Source organism: Conger conger, chromosome 12 (assembly GCF_963514075.1).
Source record: "Conger conger chromosome 12, fConCon1.1, whole genome shotgun sequence".
Lineage (NCBI taxonomy): Eukaryota > Metazoa > Chordata > Actinopteri > Anguilliformes > Congridae > Conger > Conger conger.
In genome coordinates this window covers 2,627,367-2,652,727 of record NC_083771.1, presented here as the reverse complement: position 1 = coordinate 2,652,727, position 25,361 = coordinate 2,627,367, and the positions used below count along the sequence as shown (strand labels likewise).

Genomic DNA, 25,361 nt, shown 5'->3' with positions numbered 1-25,361 from the left:
ACTTGCTCGTTTCTGGCTTATCGCCTGCTTGCCGCGTGCGATCGATGCCCCGCTCGCTAAATAGCTTTGGTCGCTGCCTAGAGAGCAGCTATTCGGTAAGTGACTCGGTAGTAAGTACGTAACAGCGTACTCGGTATGTGTCGAGTGTTTTTGGCGGCTGTGCCTGCCAGTGGAGGACAGTGGATCTTGGTGGGAGGAGCCAGCTGAGTCCGGTCGTTACGGTAGCTCGCCGACCGGCCAGTCAGTGCGTGCGCAGGGTTCTTGGGAAGGCGGGGAGGGGGGCCGGCCCCTGGGCCAGGTGGCGTCTTCCCCCGAGCGCGGTCCGGGGCCACCGGGAGGGCGCCGTCGGCAGGGGCCAGTGTGCGGTTATCGCTTCTCGGCCTTTTGGCTAAGATCAAGTGTAGTATCTGTTCTTATCAGTTTAATATCTGATACGTCCCCTATCAGGGGACTATATATTAAACGGATTTTTGGCACAGGGAGTCGGAGAAGGAGCTTGCTCCGTCCGCTTCAAGCATCGACCCGTTATTGCAGTGCGTTCGGGAACGGTGCGCCTCTCCAAGTTTTGTGCAAAAAAAGGTTGTGTTTTGTTGTCCTTTACTAGGTGGGTGGGTTGCCCTGTTCTTCCCCCTTTTTGTTTGTTTGTTTGTTTGTTTGTTTGTTTATTTTGTATGTATGTAAATTGTGTTGTAAATAGGGTGAATATGTGCCCTTGTTGTAAGTGTGCTTGCCTCTGTTTTTTAGCAAAATGATGTAGTTTTCTGTGCGGGACGTAACTGTTTGTTGTCATTGCGCTGTCTCGCTTTTCCCACCTTCCCTCTCGGATTGTCTGTCCGGCCGGCTGGCGGCAGTGGCAACCACGGGTCATGGGGAGTGGCTGGGAAGGGGGCCGGAGGCGCCTGGTGCGCTGAAAGGTCACATTTCGCTCGGGTTTCTCTTCAGCACGCACAAATCTTTCGCCTTTTACTAAAGATTTCCGTGGAGAGGAACGCACCTGAGTTTGTGCTATTTTTGGATGCTCCGTCCACAGGGCGGGGCAACTTCGAACGGTTTAAGGACAGACGGCAATGTGCGACAGGTATGCGGGTTGCTTGCGAGTCGCCGACTTGCTCGTTTCTGGCTTATCGCCTGCTTGCTCGGGTTTCTCTTCAGCACGAATTAACCTGTTGCCTACCACTGGCTTGCTAGTGGTAGACAAGGGGTTTTCGGCTGTTTTCTTGAGAGGCTTCTCAGAGCTTGTGTCCCTTCTCTCTCTCCCTTTTTCCTCCCTTTCTTGGCTCCTTCGCCCCCCTCTTTTTTCCACCTGGTTTTTCCTCCTAACCTGACGGGCTGCGAGTTCCGTTCCCAGTACGTGGCTTGACCGCGGCTGGTGCGGGCTCGCAGTTCACGGACCACCCCCGGAACAGCTGTGCCTGGAGCGAGGAGAGAGTACCAGTGGCTTGACCGCGGCCCTCTCTGACCTCCAGGTACCCCAGGGCCTGTTGGGAGGAACCAACCAGGTGGCTGGAGAGAAGGAGCGAGGGAGCTGATCCAGGAACTGCGGAGTGAGCTGCTGTTGCCAGAGCCTGCCACCAGAGGGAGCCGGACCCGGAGGAGCCTCGAGGATCCAGAGAGCCAGCCAGGAAGCCCGGGACTCCACCATCCTTTCCTGGACTGAGGCGGCGACGAGGATCCTCGAGAGCCAGCCAGCGGAGGCAGTGAATCGCCTGGAGGCCACCCTGCCAGAAGACTCCCGCCATCCGGAGGACGAGCTCCACTGCTGCAGAACGCTTTTCTGCCGGAAGCCAGAGGCGAGTACAAGAGCTGCCCGGAGAGAACGCCCGGAAGGGCTGCTCTCCGGGCCTGTACCAGCTTTGCTGGGCCTTCGCCGGTTGCTCTCTCTGCCTCTGGTTTTTCAGGCCCTGCAGCAGATCCAGCGGAACCCCTCCGGAGGACGAGGCGTGCGGAGCAGGCAGAAAGGGGGATCCGTGGACCTCCCCCCAGAAGACGGCGGCGCCCTCTGGATCCGGACCTGCTTGCTGTGTACCGGACCAACGCTTGGCGCCCCCCCACCGGAAGGGAGGTTCACTAGCGGCAGGGGAGCTGAACCATCGGCCCCCCTTGCATGTTCGGTCCCCCTGGGACAGGCCATCAACCTCAGGCGTTTCTTGTTTCTCTGCCCACAGCTGGACTCCGGCCCCCAGCAGGAATGGCGACGGCGGCTCAGCCAGGTGTGCGGCGCCACAATGCCGTCCGGCTAACCCTCCTGAACAGCGGAGAGGGGGGCAGCAGCGACAGGGTAGGCCCCCTGGTGGAGCACGGGGTGAATGGCGCAGCTGTGGAGGGCGCCACCGAGCCAGCGTCCACTAGGGGGGGAACCAATGCTGCTGCCCCAACAGCCAACAGCCAGAGGAGAGTGACAGGTATGACCCGCCTGGAGTTTAGCCGGGCAGTGCTTCAGCGAGCCATGGGCTTCGTGCCAGGCGACCTGAACTGCCTGGTGAAGGTTCCAGGTAACGCTGACATTTTTGAAATTAGCTTTAAAAACGCTAATGTCCTGGAGAGGTTCTGGAACCTCTATAGAGAGGGGAAGGACAGGTCTCCCCTTAACAACTTTCAAGTTGAGCCCCTGTCCGACACGGAAAGCAAAGTGGTCACTGTGCAGTTTTTTAATGAAACTGTACAGGACCACGATGTGAGTACGTGGTTGGGCAGGTATGGCCAAGTTAAATCTGAAGCCAGGAGGGTCCTGGATGAGGATGGAGTCTGGACCGGGGCCAGGAAATGGCTGGTCCAGCTCAAGCCTGACCCCTCTGCAGTGGGGGGGGTATGTCACATCCCCAGCACCATCACGCTGGGGAGACACCGGGGCGTGGTGTTTTATTACGGCATGCCCAAGCTGTGCAGGAACTGCGGCGAGTTAGGTCACTTGGCCGCAGCCTGCGCAGTGGTCAAGTGCAAGTCGTGTGGCGGCGAGCACGAGACCAGGGCGTGCCGTGACCCGAGGCCCTGTAATCTTTGCGGGGTGAGGGGGCATCTCTTCCGGGATTGCCCCCTCTCGTACGCGAACAGGGCCCGGAGCACCGCGCCCCCACCACCGTCAATGACTGCCCCCCCTCCCCCACCCCACCCTACCCCCATACCACGCACTAGAGCACCCACCCCCCCTTTGCCCCAGCCTGACAGCCTAACCCCCACAACACAAACACTACCAATCCTTCCCTGCAGCACAACACCGGCAACCCCCACCTCAAGAGCACCCCCTGTTACCCAACCCACTGTCACCACAGTTAAAGAGGAGCCTGACTCTGACACCCCCATTGTGGTGGAGGGGTCAGACTCCTCATCTGCAGAATCGGACACAAATTCCATCACTCCGTGGCAAAAACCTAAACGAAAAGGGAAAAGAATTCGATCACCCACAACAGCCAAACCGCAAAATACACCCAGCCAGCCTCCAAACCCAGCAATAACACGCCAACCGATCAACGCCAAAAGACAAACAGTACAATCTAATAAAAAACCGGTACACAGTCCCAAATCTTTCGCCAGGCCTAATACCCTTCCCAAACCTCCCACCCATCCACCAAAATCAGTACATTACAAGGAAAACCTACAAAACATCGGCACACTTCACCCCCACTCTATTAGGGACCAGCCAGCCCCCGGTCCGGACTCTCAAAGGGAGGCGACAACATCCCCCTCCTCCCAGGCCCTCCTAGGCCCGGGGGGGAGGCCTGGGGCAAAAACAACCACCCCCACCTCTCCAGGACGGAACCTCCCAGGCAGTCAGGAGGGGAGACCCATGGGAGAACATGGTCAGGGGGTGAGTAGGCGCCACAATAACCCGGATACAATTTTCAATACAATTAATCAAATCTGTCAGAATATGGCTAACAGCCATACTGGATCACCAGATACACAAAAACAATAAATATTATGGCACACAACTTTACACTCACCACACTTAACACCCGAAGTATCAGACACCCCGACAAACGCACCACCGTTTTCTCCATTCTATCACAGATCCCCTCAGACGTCGTCCTACTCCAGGAATGTGGTATTCCGTTTCGGGAGTGGGATGGCGTTCTGGGGGAGGAATGGAGAATGGGAGACTCTCTCTGGTCTGGCTCAAACATCGCCAGAGCTGATGGGGTCGGCACGTTGATGAAAAATCCCTATGCTAAAATAACAGCACACAGCATTGTGGAGAGTGGGCGAATCCTCGTCACCGATCTCGAGGTCGGGGGTTCCCCACTCAGGGTCATCAACGTGTACGGTCCCACCAGCGTGGCCGAGAGAGTCTCCCTATTCACTAAACTACCACCACTGTTACACTGCACGATGCCCGTCGTCGTAGGGGGAGATTTCAACTGTGTTTTAAGAGATGAGGACCGCAGCAAACCAAGGCCGGATCGCTCCGGCACCCTGCTGCGGTCCCTCATCGAGGATTTCTCCCTCTGCGACGCCGGGGGCGCCTCTCCTCCCCAACACACGTTTGTGAACTCCTCTGGCTCCTCCTCATCCAGAATTGACATGTTTCTGCTCTCCCCAGGCCTGAGGGTGCACAGCTATTCCACCAAGGCGGTGCACTTCTCGGACCACCACATGGTAACCGTGTCCCTGGTCTGGGAGAAACCTATAACCGTGGGTAAGGGGCTCTGGCGGATGAATATCAGCCATCTCCAAGACCCCCAGGTGCGTCTCTCCTTCTCGAGAAGATACCTGGAGTGGGTGAGTCTGAAACATCTCTTTGACTCCCCGGTGGAGTGGTGGGAGATGGTGAAGGAGCGAGTGCGGGGCTACTTCCGGGCAGTCGGACGGAGGAAGGCGAAGGAAGGGAGGGCAGTTTTTGAACGCCACAATGCTGCCCTCCAAAGACTAAGCCTCCTCCAGTCCCGAGGCCTGGATGTCAGCAGCGAAATTGCACAAGCTCGGCAGAGCCTCACCACCCTCTACCGGGAAGAGCGGAAGAAACAGACCTTCCGCTCCAAACTCCAGGGCCTCCAGGAGGATGAGAAGTGCACGCGGTTCTTCTTCCGCAGGGCACGAACCAAGACGAATAACATCTTGTCTCTCTATAACAGCAGAGGTGTGGTGGTGTCTGAAGAGGCGGAGGCCCGGGAGGTGGCCAGGGAGTTCTACGAGGGCCTTTACAGCGAGAGGCCCTCAGACGGGGCTCTCATGGACACCTTCCTGGGCTGCCTGGACAGACGCCTGGGAGATGAGCAGATGGAGGCGGAGTTGAGCACTGAGGAGCTCACCAGGGCCGTGCACTCCCTGAATACACACAAAGCTCCGGGCCCTGACGGAATCCCAGCTGAGTTTTACCAGGCTCACTGGGATCTCCTGAAGGGGGACGTGGCGGAAGTGTTCAGGGCTGCGTACAGGGAGGGGCGGTTAGGCGCCTCACTGAGACAGAGCTCAGTAGCTCTTGTCCCAAAGAAGGGGGACCTGAAGGACCTCCGCAACTGGCGGCCGATCAACCTCCTCTCAGTCGACCATAAGATCATGGCGAAGGCGCTGATGGGGAGGTTCCAAGGCCTGATAACATCGGTGATCGGACCGGACCAGACCTGCAGCGTGCAGGGGAGGTCCATAAATGACAACCTGCTCCTCGCGAGGGATCTAATCATCCACTCCGGGGAGCGGAGGTCCCCCTTGTGCCTTCTCAGTCTCGATCAAGAGAAGGCATTTGACCGGGTGAGTCACGTGTGCTTGGAGAGAGTGCTGGAGAAAATGAACATTCCTGGCCCCCTCCTGCGCTGGACAAAGATCTGTCTGACAGACATAACGGGCAGAGTGGTTGTCAATCGACAGCCCTCTGCCCCGTTCGATGTCAGGTCTGGCGTCAGGCAGGGGTGCCCTCTAGCATCTCTCCTGTACGTCATCTACCTGGAACCGTTCCTCCAGGCCATTAGGGCCAATCCAGGGGTGGTGGGCTATCCACTCCCTGGAGCGGGGGGGGAACGGCTAAAGGTGATGGCGTACATGGACGACATTGCCATCGTCGCCACAGACAGTCGTTCTATCGCTTGTGCCACCAAGGTGTTGGACGACTTCTGTGTGGCCACTGGCGCCCTGGTCAACAGGGACAAGAGTGAACTGTTTCTGTCTCCACATTGGAGTGAGGAGCTGACCGTTTCCTTCCCTGTGCGTAGGAATACCATCAAGCTCCTGGGGGTGACCTTCCAGGCTGACGGAGGAGGGAGAACCAGCTGGGAGGAAGCCCTCCGCCACGTCCAAAATAAAATCAGGAGCTGGAGTGCACGGCCCTTGACCATGGCGGGTAAGATCCTCGTCCTGAAGGCAATTGTCCTACCCATTCTGCTCTATGTGGGGAGGGTGTTTCCCCCAGACAAAGCCACCGGGAAGCTAATTACCCGGATGGCTTTCCGCTTTGTCTGGGGGAGCACCATGGAAAAACTTAAACGCGTCACCCTCCTCAAAGAGGAGCGGAATGGGGGGCGGGGGGTCCCAGACATTGTGAACATCATTATGGTGCAGGGTCTGGCCACCCTTGTCCAGAATGCAGGGAAGGTGGGTAAGGCCTCTGGTACCTTTGCCAGGTACTATGCCACCCCCTTCCTCAGAGCAATGGGCTTGGGTGTGCTGGACCTCACCATACCCTATAGCTGGGACCCCCCCTATGTTTATCGAGCCCTGAAGGACTTTGCCTACAGGACGGGTCTGCCCAGGGCTGGCCTAACCTCGTGGAGCTATAAAATGATTATGGCTCATTTAAGATCTGGAGAAATTGTAACGCTCCCGAGGGGGGGGCCAGACCTGGACCCGCAAGTCATCTGGGCAAATGTAACACACAAATGTCTTACAAACAAACAAAAAGACATTGCCTGGATGACAGCCCATAGGTGTCTCCCCACACGAACGTTTATGTACCGCCGGCACTTAGCCCTCACCGAGCGCTGCCCCCACGGATGCACTGACTCAGAACACATCCACCACCTGTTCTGGGAGTGCTCCGTGGCCAGGCGGGTCTGGGGCCTTGTTTGTTCCTCTGTCTCCCTAAGCAGGTTCCTGCCAAGATCCTCCCTGATGGCTGAGGGCATCCTCTACGGTCCGCCGGGGGGATGCAAGACCACCGTGCTCCAGCGTCAGTGGAGGATCATCAACACCGTGAAGCAGGTCCTGTGGGAGACGAGGAACATCAAGGTCTACCAGAAAACATCTGTAGACCTGGTCACTCTCCGGAGGAGGATCCAAAACCTCCTCCAGGACGGCATTCTGGTGGACATGCACACAAATAAGAACCTGGCGAGAGAGAAGTGGGGGGTGGACCACTGGAAAGAATTCATCATATAGTCCACCCCCCCAAGGGACACAGAAGGGACACAGAAGCCTCTCGGGACAACCAAACCTGAGCGGAATGGATTCTTTCTTTACTATTTTTCTCGTCTTTTAATTCACCTTTGTTTCTTTATTGTTGAAATTGATTTTGTTAAGTTTTGTAAGGTCTCTTTGGAATATTTTGTAATCACCCTCTCTTTAAGTTTGTTTTTATTCCTTTGATGTCTTTGTTTCATTAGTTTAAGTTCTTGATTAAATGATTATTTTGTGTTAATTAGTGTGTTTTAAAAAAAAGAAAAAGAATTTTAAAATGTAAAGAAATGTAAAAAACCCAATAAAACCACATTTTACTAAAGATTTCCGTGGAGAGGAACGCACCTGAGTTTGTGCTATTTTTGGATGCTCCGTCCACAGGGCGGGGCAACTTCGAACGGTTTAAGGACAGACGGCAATGTGCGACAGGTATGCGGGTTGCTTGCGAGTCGCCGACTTGCTCGTTTCTGGCTTATCGCCTGCTTGCCGCGTGCGATCGATGCCCCGCTCGCTAAATAGCTTTGGTCGCTGCCTAGAGAGCAGCTATTCGGTAAGTGACTCGGTAGTAAGTACGTAACAGCGTACTCGGTATGTGTCGAGTGTTTTTGGCGGCTGTGCCTGCCAGTGGAGGACAGTGGATCTTGGTGGGAGGAGCCAGCTGAGTCCGGTCGTTACGGTAGCTCGCCGACCGGCCAGTCAGTGCGTGCGCAGGGTTCTTGGGAAGGCGGGGAGGGGGGCCGGCCCCTGGGCCAGGTGGCGTCTTCCCCCGAGCGCGGTCCGGGGCCACCGGGAGGGCGCCGTCGGCAGGGGCCAGTGTGCGGTTATCGCTTCTCGGCCTTTTGGCTAAAAGATAGAGAAGAGGATGGAGACACCAGACGGTGGATTGCCGGCCTATCGGGTGCGGCTGCAGAACACGGTTCGTGTGGAGATGGAGGAGGGAGAGAAACGCAACGGCTTTAATTTGGATTTTTTTGTTGAAAAAGTTTTGAAGGATATTTTGATGGTGGATCGGAAAACGGTGTTTTGTCTGCAGGATTTTTCCCAAAGAGGGTTTTTTGATTTAACTTTTTTTTCGGAAGCGGCGTGTTTTAATTTGCATCGAAAGTTCTTGGAGTGCGAAGGAAATCCGGCGCTACAAGGCATTACGATGCATTTGTTATACACCAAGGCCCTGAGACCTCTTACCGTCCACATGTACAACCCTTTTGTGCGGGAGGAGGACATCTTGGCTTTCCTGCGGAGGTATTGTTCGGAGGTGAAGGAGGCAGTCAAGCTGAAGGACAAGTTTGGCTTCTGGAACGGTAAGAGGCGGTTTTATGTACGTTTTAAGCAAGATCCCTCAGGTGTGGGGGGGATCGCGCATCCACCAGGGGCCTTCTCCATAGGCCCGGACAGAGGCTACCTGGTGTACCCAGGCCAGCCATTGTACTGTAGACGGTGTGGGATGTACGGGCACGTTAAGGCGGTGTGCTCCACCGACCGATGCAGGCACTGTGCATCGACGGAGCACACGACAAAAGACTGCGTGGCCCCGAAAACATGCAGTCTTTGCGGGAGTGTGGAGCACCTTTTCCGGGCTTGCCCAGAAAGGGTGAGGTCGTTTGCGGCCTTGGTGCAGGGCGAGTTTGGGGCCTACTCTGGGCCTCCTGGAGGTCGAGCACGGCCTAGCACCAAGAAGGCCGGGCGAGAAGCAGGGGAGTCGGCTACGGAGGGAGGGCAGGCTTCGGAGCACGGGGCTGGGCCTTCCAGCACTACAAGCCCAGGCTCTGCGGCGGCCTTGGCCACTAGGCCGGTTCAGGAAGGGGTGGGGCCTGGGGGGCTGGCTCCTGTTCTGGATCCGTCCCTCCGTCCTGGGCATGGGGGCGAGGCCTCAGTCTTGGAGGAGCCACGGAGCGGCGCGGATGGGAGACCGGAGCAGGAAGCAGGTGGATCCAATGAGGTCATGGCGGCTGGGTCTGGGTCTGGGTCGGGACCGGTTTCCGCTGCGCCCCCGAGCTCCGGTCCGGGTCCTGCTCATGGGTCCGGTCCGGCTCCGGATTCCGGTTCGGGTTCCGGTCCGGCTCCGGATTCCGGTTCGGGTTCCGGTCCGGGTCCGGATTCCGGTCCGGGTTCCGGTCCGGGTCCGGATTCCGGTCCGGGTTCCGGTCCGGCTAGGAGTTCCGGTTTGGGTCTGGATTCCGGTCCGGTCCGGGCTTTCGCCGCGAGGCCAAGAGATCGGGATCCTGCTCCGGCGCTGGGAGGCATGGATGGGAGGTCCAAGGGTGAGCAGATCTTCGGGCCTTCCTCGCGTCCTGGCCTGGGCTTGGGGCTGGGCGCAGTGGTGATGAAGGCGAGGGCCGTGGCGGAGGAGTCCGGGGTCCCGAGAGAGGGTTCGCCGGAGCTATTCTCCCCCCTGTCTGTGCCTCTTGGTGAGGAGGTCTTGTCCCCGGAGGCGGAGGGAGCGGCTATGTGCACCACGGCGGACCTGCAGACCCCGTTGGCGTGGGGGGACAGCCCTCCTCCAGAGGGGGAGGTGCCGGAGTGGGCGCAGGTGGCAGCGCGGAAGCGGGTTCGCTCGGGGGACACAAACGGGAGGGAAGCAAAGGCGGGACCGGGCATCCCTCTGCAGAACAGGTTCCTGGCCCTATCGGACTCGGCGGAGGGGGAGGCCCAGGAGGTGGACATTGAGGTGGACCGGGAGGAAGCACCTGGAGCCTCTGCGGCCTCAGTAGGACCGGCAGTCAGCCCGTCTTCCCAGTTTGTGGGCTGGGATGTGGCGGGAATAACAGGGGTGATGGGGATGGAGAAAGGACTCGAGGGAGGGGGGGACTCCTCCGAGAAGGAAGGAGATTGAAGGTAAGGGTGGGTAGGTAAAAAAAATTTGTTTAAAATAATGGTGTTTAATGTTTTTACCTTGAATGTGCGGGGGTTGCGGAGCTCGGGGAAGAGGCAGGCACTTTTTGCCTCTTTGGCGGCAACAGGTGGAGATGTGTTTTTGTTGCAAGAGGTGCATCTTCGGGACATGGGGGACGTACTTCTCTTTACGAAGGAGTGGACGTGGGGCCCATCGGCGTGGTCGGTGGGCAGCGTTCATGCCGATGGGCTGGGGATCCTTGTAAAGGGAGTAGGGATGGAAGTCCAGGAGTCTGTGGACATTGTGGCGGGGCGGGCAATGTTTACAGACTTGGATTGCGCTTCTTGCAAATTACGGGTGGTTAATGTGTACGGGCCGACTCGGAGTGGGCGGAGGCTGGAGGTTTTCAGGGAGCTGGTGCCCAGTCTGTCCACCTCCAGACGGATCATCCTGGGGGGGGATTTTAATGTGTCGCTGGATGGGGGTGGGGCTAGCGCTGCTGGAGTGGAACATTCAGCGAGAGCGCTGGCAGAGCTGGTCAGGGACCACGGCCTGGTCGACTCCTTTCGGGCAGCACATCCGGCGGCTCCAGGCGTTACCTGGCGTAACTCCAGGGGAGCTGCGAGCCGCCTGGATTACATCTTCGTACCAAAGGAGTGGGCGGGGGTGACCGCCACGCTGCAGCCTTCATGGGCATCGGACCATGACATGCTGCAGGTGGCGGTCCCCATTCCCGACACGCAATGGGGGCCGGGGTACTGGAAGCTGAATACCTCCCTAATAAAATCTAGGGTATTCCAGGAGGCTTTTAGAGGGCTGTATAAGGCCGTGAGGGCTCTGCGGGGCTTGTACCCCACAGCGGTGGAGTGGTGGGAGGCGGCCAAAGGGCGTTTCGGGCTGTTCTGCCGAAACTTCAGCATGGCGCAGCGGCGGAGGGAGCGGGCTGAGGTGAGGAGGTGGTTAGATCTCCTCGCCTATATGCACGCCCAGCTCAACAGGGGGAGGGCAGTGAGGTGGGAGGCGTATGAGGGGGCGAAGGAGAGGGTGAGAAGCCTCCTGGAGGGAAGAGCTAAGGCCTCGGCCTTCCAGGGCCGGCTGAGGGAGATGGAGGAGGGGGAGAAGGCCACCGCATATTTCTTTCAGGCTGCTGAGGCTCGGAGGAGGGCCGCCGTGATCACCGGGTTGAAAGGGGAAGCGGGGCTGGAAACGGGGGTCCCGGAGATGCTGGGGATCGCGGAGGGCTTCTTCCGAGACCTCTTCAGCAGGAGAGAGTGCGACCCGGAGGAGCAGGAGGCACTGCTGGGGTGTGTGGTGCCCCGGTTGGGGCGGGAGGAAGGGCAGGCGCTGGAGGCGGAGCTCAGTTTGGAGGAGCTGACAGGGGCGCTCCGCTCCATGAGGGAAGGGAAGGCCCCGGGGCATGACGGACTCCCGTGGGAGTTCTATAGGGAGTTTTGGGACATCATTGGTCCGGACCTCGTGGAGGTGTTTCAGGCGCTTCTGGAGGGGGGAGCGCTGTCGGCCTCCATGAGGAAAGGAGTGGTGACGCTGCTCTACAAGGGAGGGGACAGGGCTGACCTTAAGAACTGGCGTCCAATCACCCTGCTGACGGCGGACTATAAGCTGCTGGCCAAAGCAGCTGCGGTCCGCCTGAAGCAGGTGATGGACGTCCTGGTCAGCCCTGACCAAACTTGTGGGGTACCGGGGCGGTCCTGCAGCTGGAACCTGGTTCTGCTGCGGGACACAATTGACTGGGTGCGCGATCGGGGCCTTCCTCTGGCGGTGGTCAGCATCGACCAGGAGAAGGCCTTCGATCGGGTGCAGCACGCCTTCCTGTTCCGGGTCCTGCAGCGGATGGGTTTGGGCCCCCATTTTCTGTCCTGGTTGCGCATTCTGTACAGGGGAGTGTACAGCTGTGTGAAAATAAATGGGTTTCTGAGCGGGGCTGTGGAGCAAGCGGGGGGGGTGCGGCAGGGGTGCCCAATCTCCCCGCTGCTCTACGTCCTGTTCATGGAGCCCTTCGCAGAGCTGGTGCGTCGGGACCCAGGTGTGGACGGGGTGAGGATCCCAGGGGCTGCAGGGGCCGAGTTGAAGATCCAGCAGTATGCTGATGACACAACAATTTTTGTGTCTTCAACTCGGTCCCTGGCAAGGGTGAGAGTCCTGGTGGACAGGTTTGCGGCAGGGACGGGCTCCAGGGTGAACCTGTCCAAGTCCTCAGTCCTGCTGTGTGGCCGGTGGAGAGAGGAGGTGAGGGACTATGGTGGCTGGGAGCGGTGCCAAGGGGGACTGAAGGTGTTGGGGGTGCGCTTCTTTCCCCAGGGCAGTGGTGAGCGGAACTGGGAAGAACGTATGGCGCTGGTGAGATCGCGGCTGGGGGTGTGGGCACGCAGGCGGCTGTCGCTGACTGGGAGGGTGGTAGTGGTGAGGGCTGTCCTGCTCCCGCTACTCTTGCATCTGGCCTACGTCTTCCCAGTTCCTGCTAGGATCAAGGTGGCCCTGACCAGGGCCATGTTCAAGTTTCTGTGGGGAGGGAGGTACGAATATGTGCGTCGCGACCTCATGTACATGCCAGTGGACATGGGGGGTCGCGGCGTGCCGAGAATCCCCCTGAAGCTTGACGCGATATTTACAGCTTTCGCATGTAGAATGGTCCTGGAAAGGGTCCCACATAAGTGCTACCACTTCGCCCGTCTCCACCTGGCAAACGCGCTGAGGCACTGGGTGCCGCTGACCCACGTGGCTCCACGGGCAGAACAGCAGTCCCCGGCCTATCAGGCGGTGCAGCGCTTCCTTAGGCAGTGCCCGGCTCCAGTGGAGAGGGAGAGACTTCTCCAGCACAGGCTGCTGTATAAGAGCATTGCGGGCAGGCAAGTGGCAGGTCCTGAAGGGGTGCCGCTGAACCTCGAGTGGGGCAAGGTGAGCGGGGGGAGGGCACCAGGGGTGGTGCGGGACCTCCACTGGCTGTGCGCGATGGGCAGGCTGTCGGTGCGGGAGGTGCTGCATCGCCATGGGTGCAGTGCCAGTCCACTCTGTCCAAGGGGCTGTGGGCTGGTGGAGTCGGTGGCTCACGCCCTATGGGAGTGCCGGTTCGCAAGGGTGTACTGGGGGTTGGTGCAGGGCCTCCTCAGTGGGGTAGGGCCTGCTTTCACCCTGAGCAGAGAGAGAGTCCTGTATAGGCGGGGGCTGGCAGCAGTGGGAGCTGTGGCTGAGGGTGTAGTGTGGGAGGTGATAGGGTATGGCAAGTGGGTGCTGTGGGAGGACAGGATGGCAGCAGTGGGGACGAGGCTGAGGGTCCTGACTCCCAGCCAGCTCTACTATAGGTTCTCGGGGAGGGTAGCGGAGAGAATAAGGGGGGATGGGGTGGTGCACGGGTGGGAATGGGTGCGGGAGTACTGGGGAGGCCTGGAAAGGCTCTTCCTCTGGGAGGGGGGTCCTGGGAATATGTAAGCATGTAAATAGAATGTATGTGATTGGGGTGGTTGGGTTCGGGGTTTGTGGGGTGGGGTGGGGTGGGGTGGGGAGGGGGGAGGGTGGAGGGTGGGGTTCTTCTTGTTGTTTTTGTATTTGTATTGTTTTTGTTGTTGGAGTTGTTTGTTTGGGGTTTTGTAATTAGGGTAAGTGGGGGGTGGGAGGGGGTGGGGTGGGGGGTTGTATGGTTGTTTCGGTTCGGTTTTTGTTTGGTTTGAAATGGGTTGATACAGTGGGAATGTGTTGGGACTTTGGGACTTCAGGGGAGGGTGGGGTTTTGAGTTTACAGTTGTTAAGAGGCTGTGGTTTGGAATTTGTTTGTTTATTGTTTGTATGAAAATGTAATGAGGTTGGTGCGGACCAATAAATTAATTTAAATACAAAAAAATCTGTTCTTATCAGTTTAATATCTGATACGTCCCCTATCAGGGGACTATATATTAAACGGATTTTTGGCACAGGGAGTCGGAGAAGGAGCTTGCTCCGTCCGCTTCAAGCATCGACCCGTTATTGCAGTGCGTTCGGGAACGGTGCGCCTCTCCAAGTTTTGTGCAAAAAAAGGTTGTGTTTTGTTGTCCTTTACTAGGTGGGTGGGTTGCCCTGTTCTTCCCCCTTTTTGTTTGTTTGTTTGTTTGTTTGTTTATTTTGTATGTATGTAAATTGTGTTGTAAATAGGGTGAATATGTGCCCTTGTTGTAAGTGTGCTTGCCTCTGTTTTTTAGCAAAATGATGTAGTTTTCTGTGCGGGACGTAACTGTTTGTTGTCATTGCGCTGTCTCGCTTTTCCCACCTTCCCTCTCGGATTGTCTGTCCGGCCGGCTGGCGGCAGTGGCAACCACGGGTCATGGGGAGTGGCTGGGAAGGGGGCCGGAGGCGCCTGGTGCGCTGAAAGGTCACATTTCGCTCGGGTTTCTCTTCAGCACGAATTAACCTGTTGCCTACCACTGGCTTGCTAGTGGTAGACAAGGGGTTTTCGGCTGTTCTCGAGAGGCTTCTCAGAGCTTGTGTCCCTTCTTTCTCTCCTTTTTCCTCCCTTTCTTGGCTCCTTCGCCCCTCTCTTTTTTCCACCTGGTTTTTCCTCCTAACCTGACGGACTGCGAGTTTCGTTCCCAGTACGTGGCTTGACCGCGGCTGGTGCGGACTCGCAGTTCACGGACCACCCCCGGAACAGCTGTACCTGGAGCGAGGAGAGAGTACCAGTGGCTTGACCGCGGCCCTCTCTGACCTCCAGGTACCCCAGGGCCTGTTGGGAGGAACCAACCAGGTGGCTGGAGAGAAGGAGCGAGGGAGCTGATCCAGGAACTGCAGAGGGAGCTGCCGTTGCCAGAGCCTGCCACCAGAGGGAGCCGGACCCGGAGGAGCCTCGAGGATCCAGAGAGCCAGCCAGGAAGCCCGGGACTCCACCATCCTTTCCTGGACTGAGGCGGCGACGAGGATCCTCGAGAGCCAGCCAGCGGAGGCAGAGACTCGCCTGGAGGCCACCCTGCCAGAAGACTCCCGCCATCCGGAGGACGAGCTCCACTGCTGCAGAACGCTTTTCTGCCGGAAGCCAGAGGCGAGTACAAGAGCTGCCCGGAGAGAACGCCCGGAAGGGCTGCTCTCCGGGCCTGTACCAGCCTTGCTGGGCCTTCGCCGGTTGCTCTCTCTGCCTCTGGTTTTTCAGGCCCTGCAGCAGATCCAGCGGAACCCCTCCGGAGGACGAGGCGTGCGGAGCAGGCAGAAAGGGGGATCCGTGGACCTCCCCCCAGAAGACGGCGGCGCCCTTTGGATCCGGACCTGCTTGCTGTGTACCGGACCAACGCTTGGCGCCCCCCCACCGGAAGGGAGGTTCACTAGCGGCAGGGGAGCTGAACCATCGGCCCCCCTTGCATGTTCGGTCCCCCTGGGACAGGCCATCAACCTCAGGCGATTCTCGTTTCTCTGCCCACAGCTGGACTCCGGCCCCCAGCAGGAATGGCGACGGCGGCTCAGCCAGGTGTGCGGCGCCACAATGCCGTCCGGCTAACCCTCCTGAACAGCGGAGAGGGGGGCAGCAGCGACAGGGTAGGCCCCCTGGTGGAGCACGGGGTGAATGGCGCAGCTGTGGAGGGCGCCAGCGAGCCAGCGTCCACTAGGGGGGGAACCAATGCTGCTGCCCCAACAGCCAACAGCCAGAGGAGAGTGACAGGTATGACCCGCCTGGAGTTTAGCCGGGCAGTGCTTCAGCGAGCCATGGGCTTCGTGCCAGGCGACCTGAACTGCCTGGTGAAGGTTCCAGGTAACGCTGATATTTTTGAAATTAGCTTTAAAAACGCTAATGTCCTGGAGAGGTTCTGGAACCTCTATAGAGAGGGGAAGGACAGGTCTCCCCTTACCAACTTTCAAGTTGAGCCCCTGTCCGACACGGAAAGCAAAGTGGTCACTGTGCAGTTTTTTAATGAAACTGTACAGGACCACGATGTGAGTACGTGGTTGGGCAGGTATGGCCAAGTTAAATCTGAAGCCAGGAGGGTCCTGGATGAGGATGGAGTCTGGACCGGGGCCAGGAAATGGCTGGTCCAGCTCAAGCCTGACCCCTCTGCAGTGGGGGGGGTATGTCACATCCCCAGCACCATCACGCTGGGGAGACACCGGGGCGTGGTGTTTTATCACGGCATGCCCAAGCTGTGCAGGAACTGCGGCGAGTTAGGTCACTTGGCCGCAGCCTGCACAGTGGTCAAGTGCAAGTCGTGTGGCGGCGAGCACGAGACCAGGGCGTGCCGTGATCCGAGGCCCTGTAATCTTTGCGGGGTGAGGGGGCATCTCTTCCGGGATTGCCCCCTCTCGTACGCGAACAGGGCCCGGAGCACCGCGCCCCCACCACCGTCAATGACTGCCCCCCCTCCCCCACCCCACCCTACCCCCACACCACGCACTAGAGCACCCACCCCCCCTTTGCCCCAGCCTGACAGCCTAACCCCCACAACACAAACACTACCAATCCTTCCCTGCAGCACAACACCGGCAACCCCCACCTCAACAGCATCCCCTGTTACCCAACCCTCTGTCATCACAGTAAAAGAGGAGCCTGACTCTGACACCCCCATTGTGGTGGAGGGGTCAGACTCCTCATCTGCAGAATCAGACTCAAATTCCATTACCCCGTGGCAAAAACCTAAACGGAAAGGGAAAAGAATTCGATCACCCACAACAGCCAAACCGCAAAATACACCTAGCCAGCCTCCAAACCCAGCAATAACACGCCAACCGATCAACGCCAAAAGACAAACAGTACAATCTAATAAAAAACCGGTACACAGTCCCAAATCTTTCGCCAGGCCTAATACCCTTCCCAAACCTCCCACCCATCCACCAAAATCAGTACATCACAAGGAAAACCTACAAAACATCGGCACACTTCACCCCCACTCCATCAGGGACCAGCCAGCCCCCGGTCCGGACTCTCAAAGGGAGGCGACAACATCCCCCTCCTCCCAGGCCCTCCTAGGCCCGGGGGGGAGGCCTGGGGCAAAAACAACCACCCCCACCTCTCCAGGACGGAACCTCCCAGGCAGTCAGGAGGGGAGACCCATGGGAGAACATGGTCAGGGGGTGAGTAGGCGCCACAATAACCCGGATACAATTTTCAATACAATTAATCAAATCTGTCAGAATATGGCTAACAGCCATACTGGATCACCAGACACCCAAAAACAATAAATATTATGGCACACAACTTTACACTCACCACACTTAACACCCGAAGTATCAGACACCCCGACAAACGCACCACCGTTTTCTCCATTCTATCACAGATCCCCTCAGACGTCGTCCTACTCCAGGAATGTGGTATTCCGTTTCGGGAGTGGGATGGCGTTCTGGGGGAGGAATGGAGAATGGGAGACTCTCTCTGGTCTGGCTCAAACATCGCCAGAGCTGATGGGGTCGGCACGTTGATGAAAAATCCCTATGCTAAAATAACAGCACACAGCATTGTGGAGAGTGGGCGAATCCTCGTCACCGATCTCGAGGTCGGGGGTTCCCCACTCAGGGTCATCAACGTGTACGGTCCCACCAGCGTGGCCGAGAGAGTCTCCCTATTCACTAAACTACCACCACTGTTACACTGCACGATGCCCGTCGTCGTAGGGGGAGATTTCAACTGTGTTTTAAGAGATGAGGACCGCAGCAAACCAAGGCCGGATCGCTCCGGCACCCTGCTGCGGTCCCTCATCGAGGATTTCTCCCTCTGCGACGCCGGGGGCGCCTCTCCTCCCCAACACACTTTTGTGAGTTCCTCTGGCTCCTCCTCATCCAGAATTGACATGTTTCTGCTCTCCCCAGGCCTGAGGGTGCACAGCTATTCCACCAAGGCGGTGCACTTCTCGGACCACCACATGGTAACCGTGTCCCTGGTCTGGGAGAAACCTATAACCGTGGGTAAGGGGCTCTGGCGGATGAATATCAGCCATCTCCAAGACCCCCAGGTGCGTCTCTCCTTCTCGAGAAGATACCTGGAGTGGGTGAGTCTGAAACATCTCTTTGACTCCCCGGTGGAGTGGTGGGAGATGGTGAAGGAGCGAGTGCGGGGCTACTTCCGGGCAGTCGGACGGAGGAAGGCGAAGGAAGGGAGGGCAGTTTTTGAACGCCACAATGCTGCCCTCCAAAGACTAAGCCTCCTCCAGTCCCGAGGCCTGGATGTCAGCAGCGAAATTGCACAAGCTCGGCAGAGCCTCACCACCCTCTACCGGGAAGAGCGGAAGAAACAGACCTTCCGCTCCAAACTCCAGGGCCTCCAGGAGGATGAGAAGTGCACGCGGTTCTTCTTCCGCAGGGCACGAACCAAGACGAATAACATCTTGTCTCTCTATAACAGCAGAGGTGTGGTGGTGTCTGAAGAGGCGGAGGCCCGGGAGGTGGCCAGGGAGTTCTACGAGGGCCTTTACAGCGAGAGGCCCTCAGACGGGGCTCTCATGGACACCTTCCTGGGCTGCCTGGACAGACGCCTGGGAGATGAGCAGATGGAGGCGGAGTTGAGCACTGAGGAGCTCACCAGGGCCGTGCACTCCCTGAATACACACAAAGCTCCGGGCCCTGACGGAATCCCAGCTGAGTTTTACCAGGCTCACTGGGATCTCCTGAAGGGGGACGTGGCGGAAGTGTTCAGGGCTGCGTACAGGGAGGGGCGGTTAGGCGCCTCACTGAGACAGAGCTCAGTAGCTCTTGTCCCAAAGAAGGGGGACCTGAAGGACCTCCGCAACTGGCGGCCGATCAACCTCCTCTCAGTCGATTATAAGATCATGGCGAAGGCGCTGATGGGGAGGTTCCAAGGCCTGATAACATCGGTGATCGGACCGGACCAGACCTGCAGCGTGCAGGGGAGGTCCATAAATGACAACCTGCTCCTCGCGAGGGATCTAATCATCCACTCCGGGGAGCGGAGGTCCCCCTTGTGCCTTCTCAGTCTCGATCAAGAGAAGGCATTTGACCGGGTGAGTCATGTGTGCTTGGAGAGAGTGCTAGAGAAAATGAACATTCCTGGCCCCCTCCTGCGCTGGACAAAGATCTGTCTGACAGACATAACGGGCAGAGTGGTTGTCAATCGACAGCCCTCTGCCCCGTTCGATGTCAGGTCTGGCGTCAGGCAGGGGTGCCCCCTAGCATCTCTCCTGTACGTCATCTACCTGGAACCGTTCCTCCAGGCCATTAGGGCCAATCCAGGGGTGGTGGGCTATCCACTCCCTGGAGCGGGGGGGGAACGGCTAAAGGTGATGGCGTACATGGACGACATTGCCATCGTCGCCACAGACAGTCGTTCTATCGCTTGTGCCACCAAGGTGTTGGACGACTTCTGTGTGGCCACTGGCGCCCTGGTCAACAGGGACAAGAGTGAACTGTTTCTGTCTCCACATTGGAGTGAGGAGCTGACCGTTTCCTTCCCTGTGCGTAGGAATACCATCAAGCTCCTGGGGGTGACCTTCCAGGCTGACGGAGGAGGGAGAACCAGCTGGGAGGGAGCCCTCCGCCACGTCCAAAATAAAATCAGGAGCTGGAGTGCACGGCCCTTGACCATGGCGGGTAAGATCCTTGTCCTGAAGGCAATTGTCCTACCCATTCTGCTCTATGTGGGGAGGGTGTTTCCCCCAGACAAAGCCACCGGGAAGTTAATCACCCGGATGGCTTTCCGCTTTGTCTGGGGGAGCACCATGGAAAAACTTAAACGCGTCACCCTCCTCAAAGAGGAGCGGAATGGGGGGCGGGGGGTCCCAGACATTGTCAACATCATTATGGTGCAGGGTCTGGCCACCCTTGTCCAGAATGCAGGGAAGGTGGGTAAGGCCTCTGGTACCTTTGCCAGGTACTATGCCACCCCCTTCCTCAGAGCAATGGGCTTGGGTGTGCTGGACCTCACCATACCTTATAGCTGGGACCCCCCCTACGTCTACCGAGCCCTGAAGGACTTTGCCTACAGGACGGATCTGCCCAGGGCTGGCCTAACCTCGTGGAGCTATAAAATGATTATGGCTCATTTAAGATCTGGAGAAATTGTAACGCTCCCGAGGGGGGGGCCAGACCTGGACCCGCAAGTCATCTGGGCAAATGTAACACACAAATGTCTTACAAACAAACAAAAAGACATTGCCTGGATGACAGCCCATAGGTGTCTCCCCACCAGAACATTTATGTATCGCCGGCACTTAGCCCTGACTGAACGCTGCCCCCACGGATGCACTGACTCGGAACACATTCACCATCTGTTCTGGGAGTGCTCCGTGGCCAGGCGGGTCTGGGGCCTTGTTTGTTCCTCTGTCTCCCTAAGCAGGTTCCTGCCGAGGTCCTCCCTGATGGCTGAGGGCATCCTCTACGGTCCGCCGGGGGGATGCAAGACCACCGTGCTCCAGCGTCAGTGGAGGATCATCAACACCGTGAAGCAGGTCCTGTGGGAGACGAGGAACATCAAGGTCTACCAGAAAACATCTGTAGACCTGGTCACTCTCCGGAGGAGGATCCAAAACCTCCTCCAGGACGGCATTCTGGTGGACATGCACACAAACAAGAACCTGGCGAGAGAGAAGTGGGGGGTGGACCACTGGAAAGAATTCATCATCTAGCCCACCCCCCCAAGGGACACAGAAGGGACACAGAAGCCTCTCGGGACAACCAAACCTGAGCGGAATGGATTCCTTCTTTACTATTTTTCTCGTCTTTTAATTCACTTTAGCTTCTTTATTGTTGAAATTGATTTTGTTAAGTTTTGTAAGGTCTCTTTGGAATATTTTGTAATCACTCTCTCTTTAAGTTTGTTTTCATTCCTTTGATGTCTTTGTTTCATTAGTTTAAGTTCTTGATTAAATGATTACTTTGTGTTAATTAGTGTGTTTTAAAAAAAGAAAAAGAATTTTAAAATGTAAAGAAATGTAAAAAAACCAATAAAACCACATTTTACTAAAGATTTCCGTGGAGAGGAACGCACCTGAGTTTGTGCTATTTTTGGATGCTCCGTCCACAGGGCGGGGCAACTTCGAACGGTTTAAGGACAGACGGCAATGTGCGACAGGTATGCGGGTTGCTTGCGAGTCGCCGACTTGCTCGTTTCTGGCTTATCGCCTGCTTGCCGCGTGCGATCGATGCCCCGCTCGCTAAATAGCTTTGGTCGCTGCCTAGAGAGCAGCTATTCGGTAAGTGACTCGGTAGTAAGTACGTCACAGCGTACTCGGTATGTGTCGAGTGTTTTTGGCGGCTGTGCCTGCCAGTGGAGGACAGTGGATCTTGGTGGGAGGAGCCAGCTGAGTCCGGTCGTTACGGTAGCTCGCCGACCGGCCAGTCAGTGCGTGCGCAGGGTTCTTGGGAAGGCGGGGAGGGGGGCCGGCCCCTGGGCCAGGTGGCGTCTGCCCCGAGCGCGGTCCGGGGCCACCGGGAGGGCGCCGTCGGCAGGGGCCCGTTTGCGGTTATCGCTTCTCGGCCTTTTGGCTAAGATCAAGTGTAGTATCTGTTCTTATCAGTTTAATATCTGATACGTCCCCTATCAGGGGACTATATATTAAACGGATTTTTGGCACAGGGAGTCGGAGAAGGAGCTTGCTCCGTCCGCTTCAAGCATCGACCCGTTATTGCAGTGCGTTCGGGAACGGTGCGCCTCTCCAAGTTTTGTGCAAAAAAAGGTTGTGTTTTGTTGTCCTTTACTAGGTGGGTGGGTTGCCCTGTTCTTCCCCCTGTTTGTTTGTTTGTTTGTTTGTTTGTTTGTTTGTTTTTTTTTGTATGTATGTAAATTGTGTTGTAAATAGGGTGAATATGTGCCCTTGTTGTAAGTGTGCTTGCCTCTGTTTTTTAGCAAAATGATGTAGTTTTCTGTGCGGGACGTAACTGTTTGTTGTCATTGCGCTGTCTCGCTTTTCCCACCTTCCCTCTCGGATTGTCTGTCTGTCCGGCCGGCTGGCGGCAGTGGCAACCCCGGGTCAGTGGGAGTGGCTGGGAAGGGGGCCGGAGGCGCCTGGTGCGCTGAAAGGTCACATTTCGCTCGGGTTTCTCTTCAGCACGCACAAATCTTTCGCCTTTTACTAAAGATTTCCGTGGAGAGGAACGCACCTGAGTTTGTGCTATTTTTGGATGCTCCGTCCACAGGGCGGGGCAACTTCGAACGGTTTAAGGACAGACGGCAATGTGCGACAGGTATGCGGGTTGCTTGCGAGTCGCCGACTTGCTCGTTTCTGGCTTATCGCCTGCTTGCCGCGTGCGATCGATGCCCCGCTCGCTAAATAGCTTTGGTCGCTGCCTAGAGAGCAGCTATTCGGTAAGTGACTCGGTAGTAAGTACGTCACAGCGTACTCGGTATGTGTCGAGTGTTTTTGGCGGCTGTGCCTGCCAGTGGAGGACAGTGGATCTTGGTGGGAGGAGCCAGCTGAGTCCGGTCGTTACGGTAGCTCGCCGACCGGCCAGTCAGTGCGTGCGCAGGGTTCTTGGGAAGGCGGGGAGGGGGGCCGGCCCCTGGGCCAGGTGGCGTCTGCCCCGAGCGCGGTCCGGGGCCACCGGGAGGGCGCCGTCGGCAGGGGCCCGTTTGCGGTTATCGCTTCTCGGCCTTTTGGCTAAGATCAAGTGTAGTATCTGTTCTTATCAGTTTAATATCTGATACGTCCCCTATCAGGGGACTATATATTAAACGGATTTTTGGCACAGGGAGTCGGAGAAGGAGCTTGCTCCGTCCGCTTCAAGCATCGACCCGTTATTGCAGTGCGTTCGGGAACGGTGCGCCTCTCCAAGTTTTGTGCAAAAAAAGGTTGTGTTTTGTTGTCCTTTACTAGGTGGGTGGGTTGCCCTGTTCTTCCCCCTGTTTGTTTGTTTGTTTGTTTGTTTGTTTGTTTGTTTGTTTGTTTTTTTTTGTATGTATGTAAATTGTGTTGTAAATAGGGTGAATATGTGCCCTTGTTGTAAGTGTGCTTGCCTCTGTTTTTTAGCAAAATGATGTAGTTTTCTGTGCGGGACGTAACTGTTTGTTGTCATTGCGCTGTCTCGCTTTTCCCACCTTCCCTCTCGGATTGTCTGTCTGTCCGGCCGGCTGGCGGCAGTGGCAACCCCGGGTCAGTGGGAGTGGCTGGGAAGGGGGCCGGAGGCGCCTGGTGCGCTGAAAGGTCACATTTCGCTCGGGTTTCTCTTCAGCACGAATTAACCTGTTGCCTACCACTGGCTTGCTAGTGGTAGACAAGGGGTTTTCGGCTGTTCTCGAGAGGCTTCTCAGAGCTTGTGTCCCTTCTTTCTCTCCTTTTTCCTCCCTTTCTTGGCTCCTTCGCCCCTCTCCTTTTTCCACCTGGTTTTTCCTCCTAACCTGACGGACTGCGAGTTCCGTTCCCAGTACGTGGCTTGACCGCGGCTGGTGCGGGCTCGCAGTTCACGGACCACCCCCGGAACAGCTGTACCTGGAGCGAGGAGAGAGTACCAGTGGCTTGACCGCGGCCCTCTCTGACCTCCAGGTACCCCAGGGCCTGTTGGGAGGAACCAACCAGGTGGCTGGAGAGAAGGAGCGAGGGAGCTGATCCAGGAACTGCGGAGGGAGCTGCCGTTGCCAGAGCCTGCCACCAGAGGGAGCCGGACCCGGAGGAGCCTCGAGGATCCAGAGAGCCAGCCAGGAAGCCCGGGACTCCACCATCCTTTCCTGGACTGAGGCGGCGACGAGGATCCTCGAGAGCCAGCCAGCGGAGGCAGAGACTCGCCTGGAGGTCACCCTGCCAGAAGACTCCCGCCATCCGGAGGACGAGCTCCACTGCTGCAGAACGCTTTTCTGCCGGAAGCCAGAGGCGAGTACAAGAGCTGCCCGGAGAGAACGCCCGGAAGGGCTGCTCTCCGGGCCTGTACCAGCCTTGCTGGGCCTTCGCCGGTTGCTCTCTCTGCCTCTGGTTTTTCAGGCCCTGCAGCAGATCCAGCGGAACCCCTCCGGAGGACGAGGCGTGCGGAGCAGGCAGAAAGGGGGATCCGTGGACCTCCCCCCAGAAGACGGCGGCGCCCTTTGGATCCGGACCTGCTCACTGTGTACCGGACCAACGCTTGGCGCTCCCCACCGGAAGGGAGGTTCACTAGCGGCAGGGGAGCTGAACCATCGGCCCCCCTTGCATGTTCGGTCCCCCTGGGACAGGCCATCAACCTCAGGCGTTTCTTGTTTCTCTGCCTACAGCTGGACTCCGGCCCCCAGCAGGAATGGCGACGGCGGCTCAGCCAGGTGTGCGGCGCCACAATGCCGTCCGGCTAACCCTCCTGAACAGCGGAGAGGGGGGCAGCAGCGACAGGGTAGGCCCCCTGGTGGAGCACGGGGTGAATGGCGCAGCTGTGGAGGGCGCCACCGAGCCAGCGTCCACTAGGGGGGGAACCAATGCTGCTGCCCCAACAGCCAACAGCCAGAGGAGAGTGACAGGTATGACCCGCCTGGAGTTTAGCCGGGCAGTGCTTCAGCGAGCCATGGGCTTCGTGCCAGGCGACCTGAACTGCCTGGTGAAGGTTCCAGGTAACGCTGACATTTTTGAAATTAGCTTTAAAAACGCTAATGTCCTGGAGAGGTTCTGGAACCTCTATAGAGAGGGGAAGGACAGGTCTCCCCTTAACAACTTTCAAGTTGAGCCCCTGTCCGACACGGAAAGCAAAGTGGTCACTGTGCAGTTTTTTAATGAAACTGTACAGGACCACGATGTGAGTACGTGGTTGGGCAGGTATGGCCAAGTTAAATCTGAAGCCAGGAGGGTCCTGGATGAGGATGGAGTCTGGACCGGGGCCAGGAAATGGCTGGTCCAGCTCAAGCCTGACCCCTCTGCAGTGGGGGGGGTATGTCACATCCCCAGCACCATCACGCTGGGGAGACACCGGGGCGTGGTGTTTTATTACGGCATGCCCAAGCTGTGCAGGAACTGTGGCGAGTTAGGTCACTTGGCCGCAGCCTGCACAGTGGTCAAGTGCAAGTCGTGTGGCGGCGAGCACGAGACCAGGGCGTGCCGTGATCCGAGGCCCTGTAATCTTTGCGGGGTGAGGGGGCATCTATTCCGGGATTGCCCCCTCTCGTACGCGAACAGGGCCCGGAGCACCGCGCCCCCACCACCGTCAATGACTGCCCCCCCTCCCCTACCCCACCCTACCCCCACACCACGCATTAGAGCACCCACTCCCCCCTTGCCCCAGCCTGACAGCCTAACCCCCACAACACAAACACTGCTAACCCTTCCCTGCAGCACAACACCGGCAACCCCCACCTCAACAGCATCCCCTGTTACCCAACCCTCTGTCATCACAGTAAAAGAGGAGC

General features: G+C 57.7%; 5 non-coding genes and 1 pseudogene across 5 annotated transcripts; all 6 read left to right on the top strand.

Moving 5' to 3' along the window:
• Positions 1-368: 368 nt before the first annotated feature.
• LOC133106253 (U2 spliceosomal RNA) lies at positions 369-559 on the top strand. The gene has a single exon (XR_009704421.1). It is a non-coding gene; the product is annotated as a U2 spliceosomal RNA (small nuclear RNA).
• Positions 560-922: 363 nt separating this feature from the next.
• LOC133106059 (U5 spliceosomal RNA) lies at positions 923-1,039 on the top strand. The gene has a single exon (XR_009704237.1). It is a non-coding gene; the product is annotated as a U5 spliceosomal RNA (small nuclear RNA).
• A 12,948-nt stretch (positions 1,040-13,987) lies between these two features.
• LOC133106399 (U2 spliceosomal RNA) lies at positions 13,988-14,165 on the top strand (annotated as a pseudogene).
• Positions 14,166-21,533: 7,368 nt separating this feature from the next.
• Positions 21,534-21,724, top strand: LOC133106251 (U2 spliceosomal RNA). Its single transcript, XR_009704420.1, has one exon. It is a non-coding gene; the product is annotated as a U2 spliceosomal RNA (small nuclear RNA).
• A 372-nt stretch (positions 21,725-22,096) lies between these two features.
• Positions 22,097-22,213, top strand: LOC133106058 (U5 spliceosomal RNA). The gene has a single exon (XR_009704236.1). It is a non-coding gene; the product is annotated as a U5 spliceosomal RNA (small nuclear RNA).
• Positions 22,214-22,645: 432 nt separating this feature from the next.
• LOC133106250 (U2 spliceosomal RNA) lies at positions 22,646-22,836 on the top strand. The gene has a single exon (XR_009704419.1). It is a non-coding gene; the product is annotated as a U2 spliceosomal RNA (small nuclear RNA).
• Positions 22,837-25,361: the final 2,525 nt, after the last annotated feature.